The following is a 7,489-nucleotide window of genomic DNA, read 5'->3' as shown; positions in this document are numbered from 1 at the left end:
TAAAATACTTTGGTAGCCACAGGTTAGTTTGATTTAAATATTAGACCACACTAACAGCGTGGCCATGCCAGTGTTTGTTGGTTGGTCAGCAACTTTGGTCCAGACTGAAATATCTCGGCAACTATAGGATGGATTATTATGAAAGTTTGTGCAGACATTTAACATCTACAGAGAATGTAGCCTACTGACCTTGGTGATCCCCTGACAACTATTGGATGTTTGCCAATAATGTGGTCCATACATTCATGGCCCCCTGAATAAATATTTATAATTTTGTTGATGTTTTACCTTTTCATCTACTGGGCCAAAAATTTGATTTGTTCAATATGAAAAACTAATCAGCCCCCCACAGCAGTGCTTTAGAGCTAAATGTCAGCAGGCTCCATGCTCATGGTGACATTGTATTGTTTAGCAGATATAAAATGTACCATGTACACCATCTTAGTTTAGGGTGTTAATATGCTTATAAGCACTATACACAAAGTACAGCTGACGGGGTTGTCATTAATTTTGCAATTATTTGATCACAAAAACCAAGGATTGGAGAAATTAATGTTTTGACCTTGATGATGGCGTTGAAGGAAAGGTTATTACCGTTCATCCTGCAGGGAACATGAATGTCTGATCATTAGGGTTCATCCTCTGGACAATGAATATCTCTACCAATTGTACTGGCAATTCATCCAATAGTTATTGAAATATTTCAGTCTGGAACAAAGTAGTGGATCGAACAACAAACAACAGTGCCAGACACGTAGCAAGTATCATGAGTTTTTATTTGATGAGTACATCACTGAATGAGTTGTGTAAAGTATTTTGGGTTTTATATATAAATGACTCTCCACAAAAATATTTTTCAATGCACACAAAAATAAGGATTGTTGTACATAAATGTAAAACAAATAAAACCACACTAAAGATTAGACACAAATCAGGGGATCAAAGTAATTTATTTATCATTATACAACACAAGGTTGAACAATGAAATGAAAGCCACCTCCTGTGGCCTCCTCTGGCTGGGTGGATTATCTCGCAGTCTACTATTCTTTAATCCAAACCCTGGCATCCTTTTCTGATGTATTTCTGTCATAGGTAGTTCATCCATGACAAGCAGTTTGTATATAAATGTAAAAACATCCAAATAGGTTTTTGGTGAAACTTGCAAATACTTTTAAATGCACATACTTGTGGATTTCCATTTCAGTCATTTAAAACAAGAAACTTTGTGTGTATTGGAAAATATTTTTCTGGAGAGAGTAATTTATTTATAAAAATACATTTGTGAATCCTTCTGTGGGCATTTGATAATATTAAGACCGAGAGACAATAAAAACGTGTTGTTGATGTTCTTCCTGTGTAAATGAAGCGGAGAGTTTGCGTTCAGTTAAAGACAGCATTGATGTACACAGCGAGGCAGTCAACACAGATTGTATGCGGAATTCTCATTGAGATAATAGAGGCTGTGACGAGTGAGACAGTGGAATGCTGCAGTGAAGGCAGGGATGAGTCAGACTTGGCCCGGTAGAGTGAAGTTGCAGCCAGCTGCACTGTCCATACACAACTGTCAAGATCACCTCAGCCAATGTCACACAGCAGCCAAACACTACGCCCTTTCACATCGTTCTGTCAAAGACTTTGCATAAGTTTTGGAGTTTGACAGAACAGCCACACTTTATTAAATTGTATGTCTTTTTAAATGACAAATGGTTTGCTGCTGAGATGAAATCATATTTTTTTTAAATGAAGACAATAAACCATCTGTGTGATTCACACTCACACTCCTTTTTGGTGTTTAGACATTTCACACTTTTCATAGTGTCATGACTCTGTAATACTGTCAACAGTAAATCAAATAAAGTGTTGTGCAACAAAGTACAGAAGGAAAACAGTTTACACGTGTCTGGTTTATATTATGATGTGTATGGTTTCCCTCTTGGGAGCATTTATCAGTAGTTAGCTTTACACTTTGCCCAATGAGGAAATTGACAAATCAAATAACCATGATACACAGTTGTTTTAAAGCACTAATTAATGATAACAATGTTTATTAGCTCCACAGTACAGTCAGTTCTGATAGTGATTCATAGACTGCAACAAAAAAATCAATGGAGCATCATGTCACCCCTGAACGAACATTTTGAAGCTTGGAGTCAAGTTTATTGCTCACTGCCGTGTTGGCAGGTGCCAAAGTCCAAAATTCCAAGTCAGGACAAAGGGGGATCAGCCTGGATCGAACTCAGGTGGGATGAACAAGCAACCACAGACTATGGTAGACAATGGAGCAACTCTTTTATTATCATTACTCAAATGTTATGTGGAAATGTAGGATATAATGTGCATATGTGTATAATGAAGTGTAATTCAGTACAGTGAGGTTGTAGTGGTTGCCATTAAGGGAGGACACTATTAGCCAGCTGCATCCACTGACTTCATCTCTGCAGCATGTCATTTGCAGTTTTTGCTTTAATATCTGATCAATATTTTTCAACTTAACATAGCATTAAATCACTATGTGCCAGCAGGTTGATGGTAGTGAACACCTCACAGAGAACAAACTGCAGATTTCGCAGCCCTTTTAGCTTCTTGTTTTTGTTTTAAAGCCATAAATGTACTGTATTATTCTGTTCCACTGCTCTCATCAATCCCACTACATAGCCCACAGTACGCTACCTGCACAGCACCGAACTGCAGACAAAGTTAGCATCTAACTGGTGAAGCGTGGTGAGCTTTAAGTCAGTAAAGTCTGTCAGAGTTACATGTGGGATGGCGAATCAGCTTTGGAAACCACTTCCCCCTGCAAAGGCGCCAGAGCTTGAACTTCCTGGTCTCTTTATAAATATTTTTACACACTTTCGGTCAGCTTTACGATGAAAAACAAGTGCAAAACTATGACAACTATTTTCCAGGTCAATGTTAATGTAAAAGTGTACTGTTATTATCCCCATATGTATATGATATCATGTCTCCCCCTCTTTATGATGGCCCACTTTACACTTCACTTTCCAGCGTGGACAGTTGGAATAAATCTTTTGATCTTTTGACGCAACACTTATTTTGTAATTAAACCTGGCCTTTTGTGCAGCTAAAGAGCCATATGTTTTATTCAGGAGTTGGTGGAGACCAAAACAGAGCTAAAAGGAGAGTGAATATTGGACTGACATTTGTCAGGACTTGACAGGGCTATTCTGTGTCCGCAGGAATGTGGAATAGGTTAACATTTTGGGAAACACGCTTTTGAGAAGACTTAGATGAGATACCACTCTCATGGCTGCCTCATAAATGTAAGCTACAGCCAGCAGCCACATAGCTTAGCTTAGCATAAAGACTGGAAACGCAGAAACAGCTAGCCTGGCTCTGCTCGCCCACTCCTGATGAATTATTCTTTTAAAAGAATAATCCCCAAATATTTGACTCAACATAATGATCTTTTTTTTGCAGACCACATATACAATGTATAATGTCACAGAGTCATGCTGAGGCGTTGGTTCCCACTGCTGACACAGAGACAGACAGTGTGGCAAGAATGCAGTGTAGAGGAATGTTGACAGACAGACAAAGAATAGTGGGGAGGCTAAAGGCTTGGCGTGGTCAGCTGGGGGGCTTTTGCCCGGGCATGTTGCTTGTTTACATCTATGTGACCCATCTGCAGTTGTGCTTTTGGTAAATAAGATACAGACCCCAGCACCACAACACAATGCTCGCAAGAAGCCACAGACAGACTACAAACAGGAAGAGCATTCAGACAGGTGGGTCAAAACAGGCCAAGAGAGAAAGGCAAATGAGATTAATCAGGAAACACAAGTGCGGTCAGTGCACTCAGGTATGCTGCAGAAAGGTAGCCCGGGGCAATGGATGCCAGGTGGTGATTATGGGCGCTGTTTGTGCATGTAAATATTTGGGACTGCACTCACTTTCAACTCTTACAAATCTGTGGTGACACACCTTCAGTCAAGTAGAGGTAATCAAGGAATGAATATCGGTGCTCAATGTCCCAATTAGGAGTTTATACATTTTTATATATATATATTTTTTTTATCTTTCCTAGATGAAGGTGTAGCAGAACGTAGCAGACTTAAAGGACTGTTTGGTTGAGTTTGAAACAGCTCATGCGTTTCTAAAGATGTTTTCATTGAATGCATTTTGTGTCAAAGTAAAGAAAGTTTAGGCGACAATGACTGCTGATGTGCTGACTGTGTGAAGAGTTTTGAAAAAGAGAACTCAGTATTAAGCAATTGTAAAATTAATTAATAAATCAAAAATCAAAAAACAAAACTGTAACTCAAGAAGTTGCAATGTGGATTTTAGTCCAACAGTGCCACTAAGTGGCTGTTTGAACATCATGGACATCCCACCTTCCCTCCCAAAATTGGAACAGCACAACTGCATGAAGCTTAGAGGCTGCTTTAATGACTCCTCTCTAATTTCTAAACAAATGTATTCTGTAACTTAATATATACAACTGATCACAGACTTTGATAAGCCAAATACAACTATAGGACTGAGAAAGGTAAAACTTTTTTACAATAAATTTAAAATGATAATAGCAATGATAATAAAAACACTTATCCAGTGGTGGCAGAAGCACTCAGATATTTTACTTAAGTGGAAGGTGGACTACTGTAGAAATACTGAAAGTCCTTTATTCAAAATGTTACTTTAAGTAAATGGACAAAAGTAATGAATATTAGCAATATTAGCAATAAAGTATCAAAAGTACTCATAATGGAGAATGACACATTTCAGAATAGTGTAAATTATATTATTGGATTATAATTACCGGTAGGCTATGTGCATCACTTTAATGTTGCAGCTAATAAATGTGGGGCTAAATCAAGCATAGCGTTAGTTTAGGCATGCAACAAACATAGACAGTAAATTACTGGACGAAGCCACCCTGCTGATTTGAATGGAGAGCAGTTTTGGACCAATAAAATACTACTACAGGGCTACTTCCTGTTGGCACCAGTGTCTACTGCGCATGATCGCGCAGCATAACCGTGGTTTAATGACGTAGAGCAACGACAGAAACACTCAGTGTGTTTGTCTGACTCGGATCGTCACTGTTTAATCAGCCCACCTGTGAGGCTCACCTGCCAAACAACAACGCAGCGTCACTGATGGCCGAATAGTTTTAGATTCACTTAGAGTTTATAATCGCAGCAATATGGTTACATCTCTCATGTGCGATGGGATGTGTTTGATGTCATTTTTGGGCCTACATGGTTCCATGCAGGCTTTGGTCGGCTTCACTGTTTCAGCTGTGGTTTACCCCCTTGGCAACAAAGTCAAGCTCAGCTTACAATCCCAGCACATCAGCTAATAGCAGCCATCTTAAGCAAGCCACATCAGCTGACAGCTCAGCTGATTCCTCTCTTAGCATTCATTGGCAAATTCCATATAAGGCGCGTCTTCCTGCCTGCCCCTGCTGCTTCCCCTGCAAACAGCTCATAACCAAGGGGGTAAGCCAGAGATCGGACAGTGAAGCCGACCAAAGCCTGCATGGAGGGATCCATGTAGGCCCAAAAATGAGGTCAAAACCCTGTGAATGCCTGTCGCACATGAGAGATGTAAGCTACGGAAAGCTCATAGCAATCTAAAAAATATATCAGAGCAATAAGAGACGCTGTGTTAGTTTGGCAGGTGAGCCTCGTAGGTGGGCTGATTAGACAGTGACAATCTGAGTCAGACAAACACACTGAGTCATGAAACCTTTTGTTGGTGCAGCTATGCAGCTACCAGATGTTGGTGTTTCTGCTGTTGTTCTACATCATTAAACCACGGTTATGCAGTGCGATCATGCGCAGTAGACGCTGGTGCCAACAGGAAGTAGCCCTGTAGTAATATTTTATTGGTCCAAAACTGGCTTCACTGCTCTCCATTCAAATCAGCAGGGTGGCTTCGTCCAGTAATATACTGTCTATGCTCGTAACCCACCGCCACCCCGGCTCTGCCTTTAGGCTCTGGTATCTGATAGGGATGCATGATAATTATCAATCCAATAGTGTTGGCCGATGGGCATATTTCATTATCATATCGGGATTTGGATTTGGCCAAGAATTAGCCGATAAGAATCAAACATGCAAACATGCGCCATTGTGTTCATGTTGCTGTGCGTGGATAAAGCCACACCAGGCAGCTAGAGCCAAACAAACGTGGCGTCTAAGTTCGGATGTTTTTCACTGTTTCAGAAGAAGATATAGCATATAGCATCATTCTTTGCTCCTGTCCTCCTTCCTTCTGTCTCTGCTGGTATTCACTGCAGGTAACAATGTGCCAATTGAAGCTACATGGCAATCTAAGCTGAACAGTTTCCTTTAGCCTGTTGTACATCTAGCTTTGTTAGCACGGTGTGCTTTTAACAACATAGAGGATGAGAGACGTGGACAGAGCAGATCAAATAACACCTTCTACCATTATGCTTGGTAAACAAATGTATCGATAAAGTTGTCTCTTACTCTTGAGGTTTGATGCAGATGCTACAGTGGCAGGATTACCTGTTGTCAACTCGAGTAGCTTAGAGTTATCTTCACGCCAACGTCTCATGGCCTATCTCTGAGCTGGCTGCTGTGTGTGCATGTGCACCCGCATGTGTGTGTTCCTGTGCAAAGGCAACACGCAGCAGCAGAAGCTGCAGCCTGATAATAAACAGTACAGTCTTCAGCCCTGGGTCCGTTAACGCACTTCAGTGCCCATCTAGTATCTGATCAATCATGTAATCTGTGCATGCCTGCTCTGTTCTGTACAGGGGTTCTTTACTGCTGCTCTCTGCCTCTGGCTTTCTGTGTATGCACATGGATGGGCAGGGAGGTTCTCTCCCCACCTTATGGCTTTTCCACGTAGGCACGTGGAAGGGCAGAGAGGTGTGCCCTCCCTGCCTTATGCTTTCCACTTAGGACTGTGGAAGGGCAGAGAGATCCCAGAACAGAGCTTTACCACCAAACATAACTCCAATGCTGCTATATCAGTCTTTGATGAAAGTTGTCCTGACTGAATTTATATTTATTCATTTTTGATGGGTAGCTTAACCTATAATAATATATTATCTTTTATTTGCTGATTAAATTTTGTGTTATTCATCTGAATCTGTAAAGTAAAAAATAAATGTAGTGTTAAGTACAATATTTGCCTTTGAATTATAGTAGACTGGATGTATAAAGTGGCATAAAATGGAAATACTGAAGTAAAGTACATGTACCTCAAAATTGTTCTTAAGTAGTGTACCTAAGTAAATGTACTTAGTTACATTTTAACACTGCACGTACTTAAAAACCTGACAATGATGTTTTATGGATATAATATTTCCCAAGAAAAATCAATAACTGAATTACAAATGTCCAATATTTTTATTTTTAAATTAATATTGAATGGATTGTCTTCTCTTTGTCCTACTGTTCAGTGGTATGAGTGGCATCATTTACCAGTTGCAGAAAAGAGATTATGTAATCATGCAGGCATCCAGATTGTCCGGATCAGATGTAGGTGGATTATA

Source organism: Micropterus salmoides, unplaced genomic scaffold (genome assembly GCF_014851395.1).
Source record: "Micropterus salmoides isolate LMB-PRFRI ecotype aquatic unplaced genomic scaffold, ASM1485139v1 Ms_hic_scaffold_8, whole genome shotgun sequence".
Taxonomy (NCBI): domain Eukaryota; kingdom Metazoa; phylum Chordata; class Actinopteri; order Centrarchiformes; family Centrarchidae; genus Micropterus; species Micropterus salmoides.
Note: the sequence above shows the minus strand (reverse complement) of the source record.